The 25983-nt window shown below is 42.4% G+C and overlaps 1 protein-coding gene across 1 annotated transcript in view; it reads right to left on the bottom strand.

The window, feature by feature from the left end:
* Window positions 1–22030, bottom strand: part of LOC124796481 (guanylate cyclase 32E) — an 823982-nt gene extending 801952 nt beyond the window's left edge. Inside the window, exon 1 of the mRNA XM_047260702.1 lies at window positions 21924–22030. The gene's annotated coding sequence lies outside the window, so the exon portion shown is untranslated. The remainder of the gene's footprint in view (window positions 1–21923) is intronic.
* Window positions 22031–25983: the final 3953 nt, after the last annotated feature.

Genomic DNA, 25983 nt, shown 5'->3' with positions numbered 1-25983 from the left:
CTGGCTGCTGCTAGTCACCTGCCAATGATGCGGGATAGCACAGAATCTCGAAGAGCCCATTACTTCTTCCTGAACCGCAAGAGCAGATATGAAGGGGCTACGAGGTGTTTGGTGCACAAAACGGCGACCCTCCCTTGTGGTGATCAGACTTGGTCGATCTGAAACTTGGCGACGAGTACGTATGCCTTCACGTTCCCATGCTGTCCAACATCAGGCTACTTTCACATTCGATTGTCCCACAAATTTAGACGTTGCGCGATTTGACCAACCGGCCAATAGGAGATCCACAACAAGGCTCTCTGCAGAGTCTATGAGGTGGTGTAACAGGAATGTGGAACATCTCTGTTGCTTTCACAGTGATCACGCAAAGCCTGACGATATTTACATCACTTCTCTTCGCTACGAGGCCTGGTAACAAAACTTAACACGAAAAACACCACCGCACTCTGGTGGGCGTTCTATTTGTTACAGAGAATTGCAATTCTAAATCATGATCCTGTTCTAAGTTACACTGACATACGACGATGCTTTCTGGGTACTTTTCTGTAGCAACACTGCACTAAATTCTTGATAACATCTATAGTTATCTGTATTATTTCCATACACTTCGAGGCCAGGCATAGTAAGAGTGTTTTTAGTTATGCTCCAGTCGTCTCGGCTATTTCGCATGTGACGTTATCAATGGTTATATGTGAGTAGGATGAAGATGTCTTGTTAGGTTGCACCCTGGATGACATTCGATAGTATATTGCGTGCCGACATTTTTGTTAATTCTCTTCATTCTCATAAATACATAATTACACAGCCTGAATACTACAGTACTCAATTTCTACACCATCATCATCACAATCGTGCGCAAGATGGGGAGGCAGTCATAACAACTGGTGTGTGAGCGTTGGAGCAGAGCACTTCATTTTGTCTTCATTAACATTATGACAGTATCAATGCTGCCTTGTGGCATATGGAGCAGGTGGGGTTGTAAAGAGAGTATACAAATCGACTAGAGATAAATGGGGAACTATTCTAGGGACGGTACAGTCTACAACTGGGAAACTCCACTAACAAAGCAACTTTGACTGAGGGTACATTGTCGCGTGGGAGGGATCATTCCGCATACGAGGAAGATCGCCGGCTGTTTGCGTACTCCTGTCGCGAGAACCTAGAGCGCTGACGAGATGTTGGACATCCGTGTTTCATAACAGAAGGTGGAGACAAGAGGGTTGTCCGCACTATAAGGCAACAAAGGTGGCTATCTGTAACCACTGTTCGTGTATGCACCAGTGTTTCGAAGCACACTTTTCAGCCCACACTGTTTAACGAGTGGCTCCGTAACAGACGATCCCCAGGTGTTCCCATATTGACCCAACAACTGCAGGGGTCACTGGACTATCGAGATTGGAATTGTACATCAATATAAATGTGATGCTTGAACGAATGAATCAAGTTATTCTACCAAGATGGTCGTATCCGGATGTTCAGTCATCCAGGCGAATGGGTGCGCGAAACATGCATCGCGCTACAACCGCAGGCCGGTAGGTACAGAATTATGCTATGGCAGACATCCACCTGTGCTTCTATGGAACTTGTCGCCTACCAAACACTAATGTGGATCACCCACATCCCTTCATGGCTGATGTCTTCAAATGGTTCAAATGGCTCTGAGCACTATGGGACAACATCTGAGGTCATCAGTCCCATAGACTTAGAACTACTTAAACCTAAGTAACCTAAGGACATCACACACATCCATGCCCGAGGCAGGATTCGAACCTGCGACCGCAGCGGTCTCGCGGTTCCAGACCGAAGCGCCAAGAACCGCTCGGCCACAGCGGCCGGCCTGATGTCTTCCTCGACTCCTGTGATGTCTTTCAAAGGATGCCTAAATCTACAACTATTCTCCACGAACCACTGCGAAGTGCATGACATGGCCCATTGTACCAATTATTAGGGGTTACTCCCGTTCTTGACACGTAAAGATACCGGAAGGAATGACTGTCCCTGTTACAACGATAGAATCGCGTTACAGTGATTTGAGTAACATCATTTTGTGCTCACTTGGTCGTCAAATACATCTGACCTGAACCCGATGGAACACATCTGGGACGCTATTGAGTGACAACTTTGTGCCTGAAAACCACCGCCCCGTAATTCACCGGGAAATGCAATCTTGCGCATAAATGCTTGATGCTGCATAGCACAGGAAACCACACCAACCCAGATCGGTGCTGTATTGCGTTCCCAAAGTAGGCCAACATGCTTTTATGCTGATGGTCATAATGGTTTGGCTGATCAGTGCATACCCAGTCGGACGTGATTTAATGTTAAATTTGTTATGACAGTTTTACATAATCTTACGTTATTAATAAATAGTCCGCTAATGAGTCAGCAACTCAAGAAGCGAGTATTAAGTGAAGGATAGGTACGTTTGTCTCGGAAGAATCATGTTAAAAAGGTAGCAAAGTCAAATGGTAGAAAACGATTGAAGGTGACTATTAGACCTGCTGCCCCAAGTGTAATTTCCTCTCATTACCTCGAGGTCAATAATATCTTGCATAAAGGCGCTACTCTGAGATGAAAATTTTGTCACAGAAGAGAAGTTCGTGGAAAAAAAAGTACATTACATGTATAGGTTACCGTCCCATTCGGATAATTCCTTCGTGGGCAGTCTTTTTTTAATCTTGAAGTGTATGTGATGAGATTACGGCTCGCATCATGCAGCTTGGCGTAATAGTGTTTGCTGCTTTTTCAGATCTTTAACCAAGGCACTTATTGTATTTATTAAGACGAAGAGTGTTTCCGTTAAGTTTCGCTCTGAGCTCCGCGTTAGCGTGTTTATTGGCAGATGGAATGTTCACACTTCAATTTTGCTTGTAATGCGTTCAAGTTGCCACTTTCTAAAATAGGAGCTCATAACGGCTAGATCTTCTGTGAGAATTGTCTTCGCTTGTCCGAGATCCTTGGTTCGACAAACAAGAGCAACCTGATATTGCGAAGGTTGGAGAAATATAGGTTGAATGATAGGGGGGCTAAGACGGAGCTCTGTGGTAGATCATTTCTTAATTTCCTCTCCTTGCTCACATTTTTTCCCAAGTAAACAAGGAAATATCTATTGTTTATTATGGTGTTGATGAGTTTTCGGCATCAGATTGTTTTTAGTCATTTGTATATCGTCCCTTCTCTCCAGACTGTGTCAAATGGCGCAGTTAGGTCTTCCAACGCGACCGAAGTCTTCATGTTTCCATGAAAACTAGCCTCTATAAAATTTGTTAGGGCCAGTACCTGCTTGCCGCAACTTCTGTGCAGCCTGAAACTTGCTTGCCCTTTAAAAATGGGGTGTTACAGAGTCTCTGGTTGGTGATTGTCGGACTTCAAACCAGACAATCAAGCACATTAGAGATGAAAGCCCCTTGAATTCCTATCAGGGGAGTTGAAGCGACCTCATGAAAGGTGATGATACAGCTCTTGTGTGGATTACGAACTTGGATATTGGATATTGACATCCTGTTAGTTTTATATATAGTTCTGTATTTCCGTATTCTTGTTATATACATATACTACTATTATATACCTGTATTTTTAAACTGTATGTGAACCATACGAATAATTAAAACAAACAAAAATATCTTTAACGTGCATTTAATTTTGTATACGTTTGGTGTATACCCGAAAGAACTAACACCGCGCATAAGTAAAAAATACACCTTGACGGCCCGTAACGTCATCTGCCGGGATCAGCGCTATGTTGCGAGCAATGAGTGTAGCGAACAAGAGGCACTACGTAAGTACTGTGCGACAACTTGGGAATTTGGGGTCGACGGATGTGTGCTCCGATGACCATAGCGGTTAAGGCGAACGCTCGAGTAAAACGGGCAATCCGGCTTAGCGTCGCGGGCCGGTACAAATTTTCACTTGTCGGCGTTGAATGGGTTTCAGTCTCCGATAGTGGGACATTTCATAATTTAATTTTGGTTAAATTTCATCATTTAATTTTGGTTAAACCTAACGTTCATTGTCAAGTGAGGAGAATAGTCCCGAGGCACATAGTATATAATCGGTTTTTCATTAGTCCGATTAATAGGCTTGTTGAACACTTCGCATTGTCGTTTGGTTAAATGCTTCCAGTATTTTCCAATGCTTATAGAATTTTCTTGCTAAATTCTTTCTTTTGTTGTCGTCCAATATCCCATGCGTGTCACGTACAGACGGTTGTACTCATTCTTGTATCAGTGATTCCGTTTCACACAAAAGATATACCAACTGCTGCTATTTAGTCACATTGATGTGCGTGTAATAAATTCATGTTTAAGTATTTCATAAATTTCGTTGTACTGTGTGCACACTGTAGTATGCATTAAACTGCAGCATGTACCGTGCTTTCAGCAGGAATACTGGTCGCAGTCAGGCACTGTCGCAGTCAGTATACACTTTCTAAGAGCTGCAGTGAGAAGAACTGTTTGGACATTCTTCGCATGCTTTAAAGGTCAGAAGCAAGAACGACTTGGAAATTTCGCAACAGCTGGCCAGGTCATGTGCTATGGATCTCTAGGTATCAGGTTTCTAGGTAGAAAGTGGTATGTTGAACACAACTCGCCGATAAGGTGGGTTGTCTACACGCTGAAATTAGACTGCGAGCTTGGTGGGAGTGAGGGTGATCATAGAATGTACTTAGTCATTTATGCTCTATATTCTTTGCGTGCCGCAAAGTAAGCAGAAATTACCGATAAATAGTCCGCCTCCGGTAGCTGAGTGGTCAGGGCGACAGAATGTTAATCCTAAGGACCCGGGTTCGATTCGGGGCTGGGTCGGAGATTTTCTCAGCTCAGGGACTGGGTGTTGTGTTGTCCTAATCATCATCATTTCATCCACATCACGAGCAAGTCGCCGAAGTGGCGTCAAATCGAAAGACTTGCAAGCGTCGAAGGTCTACTCGACGGGAGGCCCTAGTCACACGACATTTCCCTTTTTTACCAATAAATAAGCTCTTTTCCCTTTTTAAATACATGTAGATTGCATTATAAATCATTTTTTGGGTCTAAGCGTGATGCGAAAAAGATTATCTATCAATGGAATGTTTCTGAAGTCATAGCTGCATGTATTCAGACAAGAAGCATATGGTAGTTAGCTTACAACATTAATTGACAGAGAAGTTGTATAATGAGCGATACCGACGAATGGACCGACGAGGTCCTGTAAACGGTTTCCTGAGGACCAAATTAAGGGTAGAAACTCATGATACTGAAAGTGAACCAACGATACTACAGAACGTCGAATTTGTCGGTGACAACTCCTGTCTCTGTACCACCCGTCGGGTACCAATACGGTGGCACCGCATTGGCAGTTACTACTGTGTTCTTGAAAAAGGCGAGAATGCTTTTGATACCATCCAGCGTCGTGAATGCTGTTAGGCCCATTGCGATAGACATTTGCGGTCCCTCGCCACTTTAACTCGCGCTTAGCTGCCGAAAGCGTTGCCTCGAAGTGGACGTTGGTTCCGATAACGTAGCGCGCTCTATCGTCGTTAGATGACGTTTCTGGACATGAGCAGTCTCTTCCTCAAGTCATTCTCTACTGTTCCTCTGAGTCGCGACATCAGCGGTCCAGTCAAACTACTTTGGGGTACAGCAAATACTATCTTCGCTTTTGACGATGCCTATCCATTAAAAATGACCTACTTTTTTCTATTAATAAAAGAGTCTTCACTCCAGTCGCATATGCGTTCGGATCCACAGGAAAATAAAGAATTAAAATACAATCTGCGATCAGAAACATAGTACCAGCAAGCTCCTAGCCGATAACGTCCGTGTATGAGTGTCATCACATGCGAATGTAGGAATTATTGGCTTCTGACCTGCAGCAGGGTGGGTATTTTCACAATTTCAGAGTCGAATGTTGTTCTAAGTCAGCGCATTATCTCTACACACAATACGATTCGAGTTCCTTGATAATAAGTTGCGTCTTAAGCTGTACTGCACGGGTTAGTATTTATATGTTAATGAGAGTTCATATGTTTCAAACAACGGAACTCTGTTCAGCGAGACGGACGAGGAAAAGGAAAACAGTGCGGTCCACTTGCTTCTTGTGCTTTCCTGTAAGTAGTGGTAACCAAAATATATGCGAATAATGCTAAAATGTCATTCCACATTGCATTAAGTTCGTTTCGATCAGAATTGGACCTGCAACAAACGAAGGTTATAATTTGATCTATAATAGTTGTGCTGTCAGCAGTCCCCTAAAGAAACCGTCCTAATCATAGCAGATCCAGTGCGTGTTAATGCAGTAGACGCCATGGAGAGTACGAAGATTGAAACAATTGTCTGAACCATAAGCGAAGAGCAAAGTCACAGCTACTTCACTTAACTGGGATGGTTTGCAAGTAGCACTTACCACCTGAATCTTTTTCACAAAATGCAAGACACAGTTCGGCAGAATTACTTTCGTTCTCAGGGAGTAAAACGAAACTATACTTTCACAATGAATCTATGTCGAAAATATACATTCCTTTCTTCTACTCTTTTTGATATTATAATTGTTGATATTGTAATTATGAATTAAACTTAAGAGATCGTCTACAGTTTCCCGTTCAGGGAATCAATGCATCTTCATTTACGTTCTCTTTTGAGGCATATGTTGTAAATTTCTAAACGAAATGCATTTCCAGTAGCCCACTGCTAATTAAAATGTCTTTTTCTATCGGTTGACGCCGTGGGGCAATGTGAATCGCATTGAAATAAACGAAGAGAAGAAACTGAGATACTAGAATCAAGACACTTTTCTTTTATTCAATATAAGATGTAATCTCCAACTTGTCTTCTAGATTAAGGTTTTATGAATCACAAGAGCCAAATGTCCGATTGGTTCGACGAACTGTGTTCTAGGACTTGACTGTCAACGAGACATTAGCCCGGCCCCCTCCTCCACCTTGTCTATTCTAACTCACATAGCGACACGTTGTGTCGAGTACAGAATTCACTTAACTCGACCTAAATTAACTCGTTAGTCTCATATGCCTTCTTGACTATAGATCTTGCAGAAACGTCTGGAATTACCGAGGTAGAAGCTCATATGCCCAGGAACTCTGAAGAGCACTAAAAGCTCTTAAAGGGGAGAGTGTAAATTTAGTTAAGAAGCACTCTCACTATCTCCTCATAGCGCTAAGAGCGCCCTTCAGAAATCCAAGTAAAATGAACGGAGCATTTCTTTCCAGACCGCTGAAGTCTCTTTCCATGCCGACGAGTGGATCAGACACCTTGCCTAAGGCGTCTAGCGAATTATGGAAATAAATAAACCACTTGGAAGGAAGGAATTCAGAAGGAACAAGCAATTCTAAACGCAACAAGACTTTCTGATCTTTTTATAGAGACCAAGATGAGCAGTTTCCGTGATGAACGAAGCCGGAGTAATTAAATTTCCGCCGGAACTACTGCCAGTACTAATGCACAAATGAAGCAGTTGGCGTAAGCCGTTAGCGAAGTGCTGCAATGTGTTTTCAGCAGTTTTGTGAACAATTTATAGCTGTGATGACTGTTGAGTGCTGTTAACGTTGGAAACACTTTTAACGACGGCTTCCGCACGCTAATAGGGGATAAAAATGGCAATAAAATTTACAGGAATCTTGCTGTCTGCTATTCAATAGAAATATCACTACTCATTTCTAAATCAAAAGCAGTGCATGGAGAAGAACAACAGGTTCCTTTCAGATTATAATGATAGAATAGCTCCATATTTAGCAATTATATACAACCACTCACTCACAGTAAGACCCGTACCTAAAAATTGGAAAACTGCTCAAGTCACACTAATATGCAGAAAGGGAAGTTGGAGTAATCCGCTGAATTACAGGCCCGTATCACTAACGTCTATTTGCAGTAGTGTTTTGGATCATATGCTGTGTTCGAAAATTATGAATTACCTCGAAGAAAACGATTTATTGACAAACAGTCAGCACGGATTCAGAAAATATCATTTTTGTGAAACACAACTAGCTCTCTGTACTCATGAAGTAATGAGTGCTGTCGACAGCGAATGTCAAATTGATTCCATATTTTTAGATATCCAGAAGGCTTTCGAGACCGTTCCTCACAAACGTCTTCTAACCAAACTACGTGTCTATGGAATATAGCCACAGTTATGCGACTGGATTCGTAATTTCCTGTCTGAAAGGTCACAGTTCGTAGTAATAGACGGAAACTCATTGAGTAAAACAGAAATAATATCCGGCGTTCCCCAAGGCACAGTTATAGGCCCTCTATTGTTCCTTATTCACATTAACGACGTAGGAGACAATCTGAGTAGTCGCCTTAGATTGTTTGCAGATGATGCTGCCATTTACCGTCTTGGTAAGTCATCAGATGACCAAAACGAATTGTAAAATGATTTAGATAAGATATCTGTACGGTGCGAAAAGTGACAATTGACAGTGAACAAAGAAAAGTGTGAAGTTGTTCACTTGAGTACTGAAAGAAATCCGGTAAATTTCGATTATGCGATAAGTCACACAAATCTTAAGGCTGTAAATTCAACTAAATACTTAGGAATTACAATTACGAATAACCTAATTTGGAGCGATCACATAGATAATGTTCTGGGTAGAGCAAACCAAAGACTTCGATTCATTGGCAGAACACTTAGAAGGTGCAACAGGTCTACTAAAGAGACTGCTTACACCACGCTTGTCCGCCCTATTCTGGAGTACTGTTGTACAGTGTGGGATCCGCATCAGGTGAGACTGACACATGACATCTAAAAAGTACACAGAAAGGTAACTCGTTTTGTATTCTCTCGAAATAGGGGAGATAATGCCACAGACGTGATAGGTGAAGTGGAGTGGCAATTATTAAAACAAAGGCGTTTTTCGTTGTGACGTGGTCTTCTCATGATATTTCAATCACCAGTTTTCTTCTCTGATTGCGAAAACATTCTGTTGGCACCCACCTACATAGAGAGAAATCATCATCACCATAAAATAAGAGAAATTCCCAAACATCGCTTGTTTGATGGTAAAGAGACCTTCCGCTTCAAGGTACATTATGGAGCACGACTGAAGAAGTATGAATTAACTGTTTTAAAAATATACGGAAATCTGTTGCTCAAGGATTAACATTATCTTCAAAATAACTTTAATATATTATACAGCACTTAAATATGTAGAACATTTACAAACGACAGCCTCATGACTCGCAACAACAAAAATAGTAGAAATTGCTTGAAATTGCTTATGGAGGTCTCTAGTGCACAGTCCACAGTGCACAGTGACTGTAAAATTGGTCACTAGAATGAAACACTGTCTTCGGAACGTAATGTGTTCTTAGATACAATATCCTCTAGGTCCAACATTCTCCCCTATTGCTTCTAAACAGCTCAATAAGTATCTTGTACGTAGGGTATCATGCGTAACGTTCTCGTCAACTGATGACAAAGGAACGAGATTTTTGCTAAATGTAGCTATTTTTACATACTAGATAATGAAGTAACTATGAATTATGGAGAAATGGCTGTGGAAGTACACTGCCTAACAAAAAATAAGTAAATAAATAAACTGTCTCAGCCATAAGGGGAGGTACAAACGAAATGAAACTTCACGAGTTGTTTCGGTATGTGACGTTATTTGAGCACGTACAATATCTAGTCAAATTTACAACGAATCTGACTGTGTTAGCCCACATACCAGTATGATGATACCTTCCCTCCTGACGGGGTTTATGCACTGATTGGCCTGAGGAGAGCACCATATGGCAGTTGTATCCTGAAGAAAGCTGGAACTCAACTATTGTAGGTGATGGTTGACATTCTATTACTGGGACTGGAACGGGTTCGACGTCAGAGCTGGCATCATACATGTTCTCTTTTGTCGGGGATGGATCTGAAAGGCCACGAGAGTACCTCAATATCAGGTAGAACGTTTATAGAGACACGTACGACATGTGGACGAACGTCGTCCTGTTGAAATACGACATCCTCGCACGAGAAGTAGCACATGGGGGTGCAGGATCTCCACGAAGTACCGTTTGGCTATCAGAGCTTCCTCAGTCACAACCAGCCGTAACCTGAAGCCAAACCCGATGTGTGCACAGAATGGTGGCTGGAGTTACACCGCAGTGCCTCTGTAATACATTGCAAGGAAGACATCTCCTCCCAGATCTAAGTCATACTCGCCGATGATGGTCGTCTAGGATAGTGCATAGACGCAGTTCATCGCTGAACACAATGACGTCATTTATTATTCATCAGCAGTCTATCCTTCCCGGTCACGTCATCATACCAAATAAAGCCGTTTGTGTTGTGATGTTCACAAGGCATGGTAATTGCCTAGCCCGGCTGCCGCTAGAGTACTACTGATGGTTCTGGATGATACCAAATGTTGCAGGGAGTCCATTACTTGTTCTTGTATGGCAGGTGCAGATGTGACGAGATTATGGTGTGGTTGATGCACAATATGGCAATCCTCCTTTGTGGTGGTCGGACATGGTCGAGCGTAACGACGAATACGCCTGCCCTCACGCAGCCATGTAATCGATTATCGAGTCACTGTCACATATGAATCCACTGCAAATCTGTGTCTCCCGCGATACGACCAGTCGGCCAAATGGATACATACGAGGGTGAGTCAAATGAAAACCTTAAATTTGTAATAACAAATCGAAATTTCACGCCGTTATCCTGTTAGTTGGTAAGCGTGCTACAAACAGCGTGCATGATGGCCTGTAATTGGTAGCATAGCTCAGATGCACACATACTATCGCAGTATCAGTATGAAGATGGCAGCCCCACTTGCGACTTGCACCAGGGAAGAACAGTGTTCTGTTATACGGTTTTTGCGTAGTGAAGGTGCGAAACCTATTGAAATTCATCGACTAATGAAGGTTCAGTACGGTGATGCATGTTTGTCACAGCAGAAAGTCTACGAATGGGGTAGGAAGTTCGCAAATGGTGTGACTTCAGTGGAAGCTGTTCCTCGGCCAGGTCAGGCACAACGAGTTGTGACTCCACAGAACATTGCAGCACTTGAAGTCATAGTGAAGGAAAACCGCCGAGTGACACTGAATGACATTGCAGCATATTTACAGGTTAGTCATGGGTCAGCACACCACGTTGTGCATGATGTGCTCCAAAGTGTCTGCAAGATGGGTGTCCCGACAGCTAACTACTGAAATGGGAGAACGACGTGTTGATGCTTGTGAAGAACTTTTTCGGCGCTTTGAATTAGAAGGTGATGGCTTCCTTGCAAGAATCGTTACTGGGGACGAAACCTGGGTTCACTTCCACCAACCGGAAACGAAGAGAGCGAGCAAGGAATGGCGCCATCTTTTGTCACCAAAACCAAGGAAGTTTCGAACAGAACCATCGGCAGGGAAGGTTATGCTGACTCTCTTTTGGGACGAAAAAGGCGTTATTTTGGAGCATTACATGCCTAGAGAGACCACTGTCACCAGTGCATCATAGACAGATGTCCTAAAAAATCATCTGCGGCCTGCAATCAAATCAAAGCGGGTGGATTGCTATCAGCAGGTGTCCTTTTGCAACATGACAATGCAAGACCCCACACTGCCCTTGCAACAGTCACAGACCTGAATTTTGAGTGTCTTCCTCACCCACCGTACTCACCAGACCTTGCCCCTAGTGATTTCCATGTGTTTGGACGATTCAAAGACGCAATGGGAGAAAAGAATTTCCGTTCTGATGAAGAGGTACGCCACGCGGTGCATGAGTGGTTTCGCGGACTACCAAAATAATTTTTTCCTAAAGGAATTTATGCACTTTGTACGCTCTGGAGGACTTGCATTGAGTGTGGGGGAGATTATGTTGAAAAGTGATACAGCTTTGTATTACTTCTGCACAGTAAATAATATTTACTAAAATATTTAAGGTTTTCATTTGACTCACATTCGTAGAATGAGGCCACTATCGGTCTCAGGCAAGTACTCGGCATATACGTGTCCTTCACAACGCTCATTCAACTTCTAACGCTATTCACACTCCTTATACAGAGTTAGGAAATTCCCATTACAAACTTCAAGGATTTGCAGAGAAGACTGAGTAGACAAATTATTAATTGGAACCCATGTCCAGAAATGTACCGTTTCTGTGCTGCAGCCGTTTGAAAACTACTAGATAGTATACAGCAGGGTAGTCGTAGGAGGCGGTGCTTACGTCGCATTGACTGATTTCATATGACGTCTCTCCATCGTCTGTGACCTGGTTAGAGCCTCATTCACCTGTTTGTGGGTGTGAGAGCAACGTAGGTGAGTACTCTTTTGCAGACTACACCGACACGATCCTTCTGTTTGGCGAAACCCACGGTAATGGAAGAGTTGTAGGTCGACTTTATCAAGATCGTTATGACAGCATCGCATGCCTTTCTCGCCAGTGTTAGGCAACGTCTTCGATGAAGAAGTGGGGGACCCTCAGCGGGCGTGACTGTGGTGCTCCAAGCAGACGCCGAATACCCGAAGTGGAATCTGTGTCTTCCACCACAAGACCAGCCGGCCAAATGGAGAAATCATGTTGAAGAAAACGGTCAACGAGTACACGGGCAATTTCTTTAGTTTTTAAGGAGTGGACCTGCAAAACAAGTAATATATTGGATCACGCCTAATAAATTACTCCCAAAAGTAGTCGCGTTACCAACATGTTTTCAAATAGTTGTAGCACGGAAACGTACTTTTCAGGCCATGGATTCCTGTTCAAAACATTGTGTACTCACATCCCTCTGCAAGTTCTAGAAGCGTGTAGTGGGTATTTCAGAATACCCTGTATACCCCACCGAAAAACCAGCGACAACACTAATGCATCCCGGTGGCGATTCCACCTATCACAGAGAACTGGACATATCCGCCCATGTTGTGTATCAGTATATAGTTAGACTGAGATCGGACCATGTCTTCTGAATGTTTCATTCTTTGTTGTAAGCAGTGGAAGTCCATCCTGTCACAAGACATGTCTTTGTCTCACACATATATCTGTAGAATGTTTTTTGAAGTCAACTGGCTTTTAATGAAGAAAACAGGAAAAAGTACTGAAGATGTACAATGAGGACAATGTAATTTATAGTGGTTGTTATTACTAATTACATTCCGCGCTCTTCTGTACCTTTTATATACAAGTAGCAGATGACGCTATTCGCATGTGACACTATTACTGTTTTCAAATTTGTCATATTTTACTGTTAACAGTGACTTTGTTTACAATGAGCGTTAAACTACATTGTGTCGTGGACAAAGTAGGACTTTTATTCTTTTTGCTGAGGCTTAAATCAACAACTATGCCTCGAATGTCTTATTTCGACTTTTGATAATCAGTCACCTTCTAAAACGACTGTATACAATTGGTTTGCTGAATTTTGTGTTTCCCTCGGCGATGAATTTGTTGGACGTCGACGGTGGTGTGCGCAGCATTATTGAATAGTGAAAATGGAGTTTCCGCGGGCGTATAAAATGTTCAAACGTTCGGTACGGCAACCAGGTGACGTCTTTGACAACAGCTGATATTTCAACAGGTGCACGCCCCGTAAATTTCAAGAAACAAATGCAAAGAGAAACAGCCGTTCGAGGAAATTGGAAACCTAAATATGTGTGACATACATCGAAAGACAACACACAAACACACACACACACACACACACACACACACACACACACACACACACACCTCAAATTCTAGCGGCACCACATAGCTAAATGTGTTTATCAAGAGAAGTGTGGATGGTACGTTGGAACATGCCAATTCACCCCGATTTACATCTTCAGGCTGAACTAGCTCATCTCGAAGTCACATTCCGCATGCATGACTATCCTGAGCCGGCCGATGTGGCCGAGCGGTTCTAGGCGCTTCAGTCTGGAACCGCGAGACCGCTACGGTCGCAGGTTCGAATCCTGCCTCGGGCCTGGATGTGTGTGATGTCCTTAGGTTAGTTAGGTTTAATTAGTTCTAAGTTCTAGGTGACTGATGACCACAGCAGTTGAGTCCCACAGTGCTCAGAGCCATTTGAACCATTTAGCACTCCTGAAAGAAAAGATATTGGCGGAGACATGGCTTAGCCACAGCCTGGGGGATGTTTCCAGGAGAGCTTCTGTAAAGTTTGGAAGGTAGGAGACGAGGTACTGGCAGAAGTAAAGCTGTGAGAACGGGGCGTGAGTCGTGCTTGGGTAGCTCAGTTGGTAGAGAACTTGCCCGCGAAAGGCAAAGGTCCCGAGCTCGAGTCAGTTTTAACCTGCCAGGAAGTTCCTTCACAAAATTGACCGACGAGATATCAAATCGATATACACCATTATAACGGGAGAGCAAACTTAGATATATTCGTACGTGCTAGGTCCTTAGACGCAATCTATGTTGGCTGCAGTAGAATCGCTTGGCAGTCAGCTTCAAATGGCGGTTCTTAAAATTTTTTCAATAGTGTTTCTCGAAAAGAACGTTGCCTTACCTCCAGGGATTCCCATTTGAGTTCCTGGAGCATCCCCGTAACATTTAAGTGTTGTTCGAACCTACCGTAACAAATCTAGCAGCCCGCCTCTGAACTGTTTCTATCTTTTCCTTCAATCCTACCTGGTACATATCCCAAACACTCGAGCAGGACTCCAGAACAGGTCGCACCAGCGTCCTTTATGCGGTCTACCTTACAGGTGAACCACTCTTACCTAAAATTCTCACAATAAACCGAAATCCATCATTCCCCTTCCCGATCACAGTTCTCATATGCTCGTTCCACTTCATACCACTTTGCAACGTTACGCCTAGGTAATTAAACGACTTACTGTGTCAAGTAGGACACCAGTAATACTGTACACTGACATTACAGGTTTGATATTCCTGCTCATCCTCATTAACTTACATTTTTCCACATTTAGAGCTAGCTGCCATTCATCACACCGACTGGAAATTTTGTCTAAGTCGTCTTGTACCTTCCCGCAGTCACTCAAATTCGACAGCTTACCGTACACAACGGCATCATCAGCAAACAAGCGCAGATTGCTGCCCACCCTGTCCGCCAGTTCATTTATGTATATCGAGAACAACAGTGGTCCTTTCACACTTGCCTGGAGCACTCCCGAAGATACACTTGTCTCTGATGAACAGTCGCCGTCGAGGACCACATCCTGGGTTCTATTACTTAAGATGTCTTCCAGCAACTCGCATATCTGTGAACTTATCCCATAAGGTCGTACTTTCATTAACAGCCTGCAGTTGGGCACCGTGCCAAATTCTTTCTTTACCTAACGATGTTTTACTATAGCTATCCCAAAACCTTCTAATGCAAAATTCTTCGACGTCATTAGTGGAAAAATAATGTTCAGGGTACGAGAATAGATGTAAACATCTGAACATGGGATTCCAGGCATCCTGAAAAGTCCTCACAGATGAATAAAGGTCGATAAAAGAAAATGGTTGCGGGTAATTCATTATAAATAAAATTACAATTAAATCAATAGCATTAGCTGCTGACAAGCGTTGATATACATCAATGGGTACAGTCGAAGATGTGTGCCCTGGCCGGGATCTCCTGCTTACATGGCAGACACAGAGGGCTCAGAGGATATGGCGACTGCAGCGACTTATCGCCGGTACCTTCCCCGTGAGATGCACAATCTCAACCTATAGTCCACACTCTACATTCGTAGTACCCCAGCCATTATACCCATTACTCGCGGCAGACAATCTACCGAGTCCCGTAAGAGTTCAGGCAAGTCGTGTGCATCAGCAATGAAGAAGGTCATCAGCCGCTTAGCCTTAACGATATGAAGATGGAATCTGTTCTTTCGTACATGTGCGAAAGAATATATGCCATTGGTGAACATGCAGCTCTCTAGAATGAAATTATAATTAAATTAAAACCATTAGCTGCTGACAGGCGTTGATATACATCAACGCGGACATTCGAAAGTGTGTGCATGTAAATGGGAGATCCCCGGTTCGAGTCCCGGTCGAGTCACACATTTTCGGCTGTCCGCGTTGATGTATAACAACTCCTGTCAGAAGCTAATGGTATTGATTTAATTGTAATTTCATTCTAGAGAAATTATTTTTGAATACGTTATGGGAAAGGCAGTGATCAATGTCTTACAAATATTTACTATTAAAAACAGTCTTGATCACGATTTATTTATCAAGGTGATCGGTTCCGACCACTACTGTGGTCATCTTCAGACCATTGACTAGGAACCTCTTTCTGCTGTAGAATCACTACTACTACTACTTCTACTACTACTACTAGTGACGACAGTAGTGTCCACAGTAGTGATTCTCCAACAGAAAGAGGTTCCTACTCAATGGTCTGAAGATGACCACAGTAGTGGTCGAAACCGGTCACCTTGATAAATAAATCGTGATCAAGACTGTTTTTAATAGTAAATCATTCTAGAGAGCTGCACGGTCACCTGTGGCATCTGTGTTTTCGGACATGTCCATCTTCATATCAATATAAATAAGTTACGCCATACTGATTTTCCTTTCACGATTTTTGCCAAAACGTGAAAGGCAGCCCCCGCATACTACAGCGTGCCATCAGTCACGTAAATGATTACGGGTTTGAGCACAATTAATTCGCTGGCGTCAATTATTTGTCTATAACTGAGCTTTCCAAGTGCCTCACAAAAGTTAGCGCTCTATAGGTAAACTTTACTAGTTTGCTAGGCCGCATTATGTTCTTTTTCAGTATCTTGTGCACGGTCGACGTTTCGACCCCTCTGCTAGGATCTTCTAGAGGATCTTCTGCTGTTACGGTTAACTAACGACCAACAGCAGATCACCCTGAAGAAGAGCCCAGAAGAGGCGTGGAAACGTCTATCGCGTATGAGATACTGAAAAGGAATATTATGCGGCCTAGCAACCTAAAAGATTTTACCTTCAGTGACAAAGACTACCAAAGCATGCAGTCTAAAATACATTAATATAAGCTTATTCACTTGTTCGCAGTGATACTCTTTGTAGTCTTGGAATTTGCGAGGGAAATAGCCGGGTATGCTGCAATTTCATCACAATTACGTAATGTTTACATCGGAAGGAGGGTAAAAGTAGGATGCAGAAGTCTCAGAGCTCATATTTGTCATACAATCGGGAAAATTGTACGAAATATTGCAGTAAGGCCATTGAAATATGTTATATTACAGTAATCATCTATTCACAAGCGATCGAATCTTTTAATGAAAAATATACACCTATTTCAAACAAATAAACAAAGCAATAAAATATACTCGGCGCATAACGTATTAGGAACATTAACCCTCTCAGTACTAATGGGTGATAGTGGGAGGTACTTTATTTATCCCTTTTGAAACACTGTAATCTAGTCAGTTAGCTTAAATTTAAAAATACTGAAATTTGGTTGTTGTTTTTAATGAATTCTTCTACTAGATTCCAAATCCGTAGTAAGTGTCACTTTTCCAATGAATGTCGTATTCAATATATCCTTCTGCCTCGTGACGACTGGGTGTTGTGTGATGTCCTTAGGTTACTTAGGTTTAAGTGGTTCTAAGTTCTAGGGGACTGATGACGATGGATGTTAAGTCCCATAGTGCTCAGAGCCATTTGAACCATTTTTTCAATACATCCAATTTCAGGGTCTTACTTACATGTCAGTATCTCTTTAGACAGTATGTTGAGAGTAAAAGTCAACAACAATGAACGTAATTGTTTATTTTTTATTTTTTGTGGTGTCATAAAATTGGTCTTCTACGTTATTGAATGTGTTTTGATACTGCTAAGAGTGTGCTAAAATGTATTTTCAGGTCCTGGGCTCCACTTACACATCAGTATGTCTTTAAAAAAATTATGGTGTGCGTAAATTACCTCTCCCCCTTGGTAATACAATTTATGGAAAATGACCTGGTATTGTTAAGGTCAATGAACTACAGACTCTCACGTACCAAAATCTTATGGCAATATATGGAATTGTCAATAAAAAGTAATGAAATGTGCATACGGCATTTTGGACCTGGCGTCCCTTATGCGGAGTTCGGCAGCCTGGTGCAAATCTGTATATTTGACTCCACTTCGGCGACATTCGTTTCGATGGTGATGAAATGATGATGACAAGACACACTCCCAAGACACACACTCTTGGCCCGGCCGCGAACCGAATCAGAAAGCCTCTGATCTAGGGACGTCAACGATAATCACAAGATCACGAACTGCGGACAGTAAGAACTCCTCCACATTAAGCTGGATAAACTAAATAATTTTCTTTGTAAAGTCTGTTTGAAAATACGGCCATCTGCGGATTCTCCGGTTTACACGTTATCCCTGCATAGTTCGACGGTTTCTGAAAAAAAAAGATGCGAATACTTTCGTTTGTAATACATGTGAAATATTTTACCCCTGAAATACCGGGTGCTCAAAAAAGTCAGTATAAATTTGAAAACTTAATAAACCACGGAATAATGTAGATAGAGAGGTAAAAACTGACACACATTCTTGGAATGACATGGGGTTTTATTAGAACCGAAAAAAACACGTCGTATTGCTAGACGCGTGAAAGATCTCTTACGCGCGTCGTTTGGTGATGATCGTGTGCTCAGCCGCCACTTTCGTCATGCTTGGCCTTCCAGGTCCCCAGACCTCAGTCCGTGCAATTATTCGCTTCGGGGTTACCTGAAGTCGCAAGTGTATCGTGATCGACTGACATTTTGTAGGGATGCTGAATGACAACATCCGACGTCAGTGCCTCACCATAACTCCGGACATGCTTTACAGTGCTGTTCACAACATTATTCCTCGACTACAGCTATTGTTGAGGGATGGTGGGGGACATATTGAGCATTTCCTGTAAAGAACATCATCTTTGCTTTGTCTTACTTTGTTATGCCAATTGTTGTTATTCTGATCAGCTGAAGCGCCATCTGTCGGACTTTTTTTGAACCTTTGTATTTTTTCGGTTCTAATACATCCCCATGTCATTCCAAGCATGCGTGTCAATTTGTACCTCTCTATCTACATTACTCCGTGATTTATTCAGTTTTCAAATTTATATTGACTTTTTGATCACCCGGTACATTGTCGGCCCTAATACAAGGCCAGTCATTCCACAATAATGTTTTCCGATTTTGTGCCTATACCTTTGCCTAGCCTGTTTCTGTCACCCAAAGGTCAATAGTTTCCAATTCACTTAAACATTATAGTAAAATAAAATAATTTAGTTTTCCTTCTTCGACTGTTTCCTATCTTGCTTTGTGTTGATACGAAATGCAACCACGTTGTTAAACATTACAAAAAGGTATGCACTGCAGATCGTAATTTTCTAAACGCTGACAGTTCTGCGTAATACAAGGTGTTTTAAGTGTAATTTTATAAATAAGTTTTCACCTTAGCGGGGAGTAAAGCACAAATAATCCAGAAAGGTTGTTAAATGTGACGTGTACCACGATTTGTAAATTCAGTAAATAGTATAATAATATGTGAACATCGGATGATCGGTGTTTTTCGGTTGTCCATGCAGTCTCTAGGCCACATTAGCCAGGAAAATCGTGAAATTACATTATATTTTTGCCAGTAAACAGCGTGACGAACATGTTTTGTGGACTAGTAACTTCAGGCGTGCCTCATGGGAATGTTATAGAACCATTGCTGTTCATAATATAACGTTGTATAACCAAGTGGAAAACATTGGAAGTTCCGTAAAGTTTTTGGCGGTTGAAGGTGTTGTAGACAGAGAAGTCGCAGCGCTAGAACATCGTAGCGAAATGCAGGAAGACATGCATAAATAAATGCTTGGTGCAAGGATTGGCAGATCACTCTCAGTATGAATAAACGTAAGAAATTGTGGATAAACAGGCAATAATACACATCACTGTGTGATTAGACTACACGATTGCAGGATAGTCGCTGGAAGAGTGTACGTAGCGCTTTAAAGTTGAACAACCACATAAACAGGTTAAGCAAATACCAGACTGAAATTCGCTGGAAGAATCCTCAGCAAATGTTCACCAACAAATGACGTAATTTACAGATAATTCGTTCGACCTCTGCTTGAATATTGCTTGTGAGTCTGGGATCCGCACTAGATAGACTTGATTGAGGAAATAGTGAACTTCCAAAGAAGAGCAGTGCATTTCGTTACAGGTTCATCTAGAAAGCGTTAAAGCGTCACGAAGATGCTCAGCCAACTCCAGTGGCACACGCTGCAAAATAAGCAAACTTTTGCGTCATGGTGTGTTCACTACTAAAGTTCCGAGACCGTTGCTTCCTAGAGGAGTCGGCCAATACATCGTTTCCTCCGACATACGAGGTATGGCCAGTGTTAACGGGAATTTAATCTCGTGGGCTTTGTAGATTCAATTTTCAAATTTATTTTATCTTGTTGGCAAACATATTCGTGATGTACGTTTGCATTTGCAGTGTTGTGAAAATATAGTTTATTGTTGACAGTCGAAAAGGTTATACGTGCTTTGGAGTGCTCAGCGAAAATTTACTTACTAATAAAATGAATCAAAAAATGTGCATTAAATTCAATTTGAAAAATAGAGTTAAGTGCAGCACCGCATTCTAAATGTTGACTATGACTTTTCGCGAATCTGCTATCCGTAAGACAAGAATTTATGAGTGGTATTAAAGATTCAAAGAAGTAGCTGACGACAATGCGGGAGAAGTGAGGAAAATGATTCTGTAAAATCGCCAAATCGCCATCATAGAGGTTCCTGACGATGTCGGCATATCCTTTGGCTCTTTCGCATGTTTTGGGCATCAGAAGTGTATGGGAAAGCTTGTTCTGAAATTCTTGATTTTACACCTAAACCGACGTCACGTGGAAATCGCTCAGGAATTGCAGAAAGAAGTCTAAAACGCTGCACGACTTCTAAAAAAGGTAAAAAGAGGTGACGAAACACGGGTATACCTATATGACGTCGAAATCAAGGTCCAATTGTCACTGTGTGAAATTACCTCAAGAGCCAAGACCGGAAAAAATCGACAAGTTCGATCACATGTATTCTTCTCACTATTTTCGTCGATTACGATGGGATGGCGTATCATGAGCTCCTGTCTTATGGTCGTAATGTCTATAAGGAAAACCACACGGAAGTTATGCACCGTTTGCCTGAAGCAATCCGACGAAAACGATCTGAATTGTGGCAGTACCATTCGTGGAAATTCCATCACGATAGCGCTCACACCTTAATGTTTTTCTGTGATATTTGGCAAACAGCAAAACCATTATATTGTCTCATCCACCGTAGTCGCCGGACATGGTCCACAGGAATTCTTTCTATTCCCGAGACTGAAGAGAGCTGTGGGACGACGTCGTTTAGCTACAACTTATGAGACAAAAAACAGATTCGCTGCAGGATCTGAACAACATAACTATAAGTGAGTTACAGAAGTACCTCCAACATTGAAAAAAGCGCGGGTACAAGCGGCTTCCTTCTCACGGGGATTTGAAGGGCACAAATTTGATGTTGATCAATAAATAAAGGGTCTTTAAGAAAAACAAAAAACATCACTTTACTCTTTGATCACGCTTCGTATATCTCGCGAAAAGACCATGAAGATAAAATTAGAGAAATTCGAGTGCACACGAGGGCTTACCAGCAATATTTCTTCCCACAAATCGTTCGCGACTGGTGCTGTGGTACACTAAGTACCCTCCGCCACACACCACAGAATGCCTTGCGGAGTACAGATGCAGACGGCTACTTTTATGAAAAAAACTAGTTAACAATTCCTGTGCTTTAATTCAATGCTCTGTTTATATTAAACCAGAAGATCACAAGATCACGTTTCAGTTTTCCTGGTGTGTTATGTTAATGTCTGTTCGAAAACCGAAAAAATTTGCAGGGTATGTGAGAAGTACAGCAGAGTGGCCAGTAAGTGGCAATGATAATGCCTTCGTTATGCCAACACTTTGTGTGCCGTGCTATTTTAACTGCGCGGTGCAAACACGGCGGAGATAGGGGTATCTAATCAGCTGTGCGGTGCGGCGCGGTCTAGTTTCTGGGACTCACCTATTGTCGGCGGTCGCTCGTGGCGTCGGGCGGCGGCTGGCGTCTCGCAGGCGGCATGGTGCGATCCACGGGCAGGCAGGCGTCGCGACGCTGTGGCGTGACCGTCCCGCGCGGCGGCCGGCGCGCTACTGGCCACTGAGCCGCGACGACGACGCCGAGCTGCCGCCGACGCCGACGCCGCCAGACGCCCGCCACAGCGCCGGCTGCTGCCAACGTTCCCGCCTCAAAAAGAGCCTCCCGCAGTCGCCAATGACTCGTCGTGGCTAGCAGTACTACCAACGTCAAACGGTCTTCTCCCTACACTAGTATAAGAAACTCAGCCTTACGAACATTATTAAAGGAACAGATTGTCTTCTTTCGTAAATGAAACGTTTCAATACTCCATTTTTATTTTTTTGAACGCAAAGCATGTTTTATCATCAATTTGTTAAAAAGCTTCTTAAAGCCAAGATGGCATAAGTATTTCCTTATTTACAACAACCAGTTTCGGCAGAATTAGCTATCGTCTTCAGGCCTTCAAAATGTTTTGTTACAAAACTTGCTCATTGTGAATTGGAACGTCGTGCGAAGTTCTCGTATTAGTCGCTACAATATACCGCATTATACAAAGGTTTGTAAAAAATAAAACATTTACCATCAAACAGTATCTTGAGCAAATGGTCATGTCCGTATATGTACCGTTTACAGATGAATGTTACGGCCTAAAAATCATAACATACAATAAAAAGCACAGTAGCACATCAGTTTACGTTAGTTTGACTTGGTCCACGGAACACTGAATGGGGCGTGTGAGGCTAAATACAGTCTGGAGCTGAGCGACCGCTACGGTCGCAGGTTCGAATCCTGCCTCGGGCATGGATGTGTGTGATGTCCTGAGGTGAGTTAGGTTTAAGTAGTTCTAAGTTCTAGGGGAATGATGACCACAGAAGTTAAGTCCCATAGTGCTCAGAGCCATTTGAACCATTTTTTGTCAGGCTAAAGAGACGCAAAGAGATACGCTAGTGTACATTTTACAGTATTTAATTATTTTTATGACGTAACATTAATCCGATTTATGACGTAACAGTCATCTGTAAGCGGCACATACACGGACATGACCATGTGCACAAGGCTCTTTTTGGTTGAAAATGTTTAATTTTTGACAGACCTTATGTGTAATGTGCTACATTTTATGCACAAATGGTACGAGGTTCCATCTCACAATGAACACGTTTTGTTCAAATGGTTCAAATGGCTCTGAGCACTATGGGACTTAACATCTGATGTCATCAGTCCCCTAGAACTTAGAACTATTTAAACCTAACTAACCTAAGGACGCCACACACATCCATGCCCGAGGCGGGATCCGAACCTGCGACCGTAGCGGTCGCGCGATTAGACGCTGAAGCGCCTAGAACCGCTCGGCTACAACGGCCGGCGAACGCGTTTTGTAACAACAAGTTTGTTCAAATGTTCAAATATGTGTGAATCCCTAAGGTACAAACAGCTGAGGACATCGGTCCCTAAACGTACACATTACTCAAAATAACTGATGCTAAGAATAACACACACACCCATGCCCGAGAGAGGAATCGATCCTCCCGCGTCAAACCGCACGGCCACTCCGCGCGGCCAGAATGTTTGTTTGGACCTGAAGATGACAGCAAATTCTTTCGAAACCGGGAGTTGAAAATAAAGAAATATTTATGCGGTCTTAGCTTTAGAAGCTAGTTACCGACTAAAACAGACCCCTCCTTCTCACTTCTCAACATGAAAAAATTCAGTTTATCGTTGTACCATAGACAGGTTTCCTCGTGATCCACAACTCACAGGCGGCATACAGCAACGAAGTGTCCACAGCATGCTGCATATGACGTATGGATAATATAAACGAGCAATGTATAGCCGAAACAAGCATTGGTTACAATTACCACATGAAATTGAGTATAAAACAAAACTGTGTAGACATCAATAAATACCTCCATAGATGTTCAATATTTTGAAAATGGCTGCGCTTCAGCAACGGTTAAAGATCATCAAATGAATCCAAAGCAACCATCTAGATGCACCAAAAGATGATTTTATTCAACCTTTGACCATGGTTTCGAGTGATGTAAACCCTTCTTCTCCAGAAATACAATGACAGCAAAACATTGCAATACCAAGGAGTTGTGCGACATAAACGAAATTTGGAAGGCGTGTTTCTACATCTGAAAGATGATGTCTAACCAAATTACACTCCAGGAGGCTGTAAATCAGGTTTGGTTTAAATACATGCTGAGTGTCAGTTACCTTTGAGATTTTAATCAACTTTAAGGCGACAAAGACGCCATTATCAGCACCTAACTGAGTTCGAACTTGCTCATGTAATAGGGGTGCGAGGTGCTGGATGTTCCTTCTGCGATACTGCAGAAAGAATTGACAGTAATGTAGCCATTGCACATGAATCTGGCAGCGGGGGTCACGAGAATGTACAGTGGCTAGGAGACCGGGCTGTGTACGGTCACGTGGCACTATTCCACTGACCCCAAACCATCGCCATTTGCGACTTCACTTCGGTCAAGCGAGAGCTCGTTGGAGGACATGGAGGTGGTCTGTTGTGATTTATGATGACGGGTGGTTCAGCCTCGGTGCCAATGATGGCCGTGTATTGGTTAGAAGGAAGCCAGTTGGGGGCCTGCACCCAACCTATTTCCGTGATTGACAGACTGAACCTCTACCTGTAGTTGTAGTCTGAGGTTCGATTTTGTATAACTGTAGGAACACTCTGGTGGTTATCCCAAGTACCCTGACTGCAAGTCTGGTGACTGGTCCTGTAGTGCTGCGATTCATGAACAGTATTCCAGAGGTGGCTTTCCAACGGGGTAACGCTCGCCCACATACCACTGTTTTAACCCATCATGCTCTACTGCGTCTCGACATGTTGCCTGAACAATCACTAGAGATCTGTCTCAAATCGAGCACATCATCGGACGACAACTACAGAGTCATCCACGAACAGCATTGACCGTCACTGTGCAATGGGCATGAAACTCCATCCCTGAAACTGACATACGGCACCTGTACAACACGATGCATGCACGTCTGCGTGCTTGCATTCAACATTCTGGCTATTACACCGATTAATAATGTACCAGCATTACACAGTTGCCGTGGTTTATCTCGCGCTTACACGAACATGTGATCTTGCAATATTAATCACTTAAATATGTTATGCAGACAAATGTATTCTCGAAATATCATTACTTTACATTAAATGTTTTTTGGTGTTGCAATTTTATCCCCGTCAGTGTAAGTGTAAATAAAATTTCACATTGGAAAACCACCAAATAACGAAACGCTCAGACATTTGTGGAATAAAAATGTGCTGTTTCCCCGCATCGTTATTGCATTAATAACCCTTTGTTGCACGTTCTTTTTTTAGGAAACTAGTTTCTGTGAAAAAAATATGGCAGTATGTTCTGACACATAAAATACAACAGAAATTTTGATTTATTCAGTATTTTAGGTTTGCTGCCTACCGCACAAATCGAAAGTATTGATTAATTATTAGTCGTTCAGTTACAGAAACATCTAAACATAGTCTGTGCTATTATTAAGTATAATTTTACATATCCTAAAAATCTAATTAGATGAGATCTTAGTGGCAGAAATAATTCACTCTTTCAGCTGCCTTCGTATTTGTTTACGCACACTCGACCTTCAGCAGAGATGATCGATTGTGAACTTAAAATAGTCTTTCTCCATACAGCCACACAGCAACATTATGCATACACGAGTGGTTCCCTTAATGTCATATGTAAATTTTTGACTTGTTGCCAAATGGCAACACCGTGGAGTAGACGGTTAAATATAGTGGCCCATACGATCAGATCTTGTCTAGCAAGTATAGTTAATATCTATGAATAAAACCAGTCAAATAAAATGTCAAGTCACATTTTGAGTGGCGTCGGCGTGCATTTCATAACATGACCTGACGTTTCATTTGTTTGATTTTATTCCTGGATTTTAACTATTCTTGTGTGTGTGTTGTATATTGAACTGGGGACCTATATACGAGGGAGAGGCTTTGTCCCGCCGT

The sequence above is a fragment of the Schistocerca piceifrons genome, chromosome 1 (assembly GCF_021461385.2).
Source record: "Schistocerca piceifrons isolate TAMUIC-IGC-003096 chromosome 1, iqSchPice1.1, whole genome shotgun sequence".
NCBI classification, from domain to species: domain Eukaryota; kingdom Metazoa; phylum Arthropoda; class Insecta; order Orthoptera; family Acrididae; genus Schistocerca; species Schistocerca piceifrons.
This window is presented reverse-complemented; position numbering and strand designations above follow the sequence as displayed.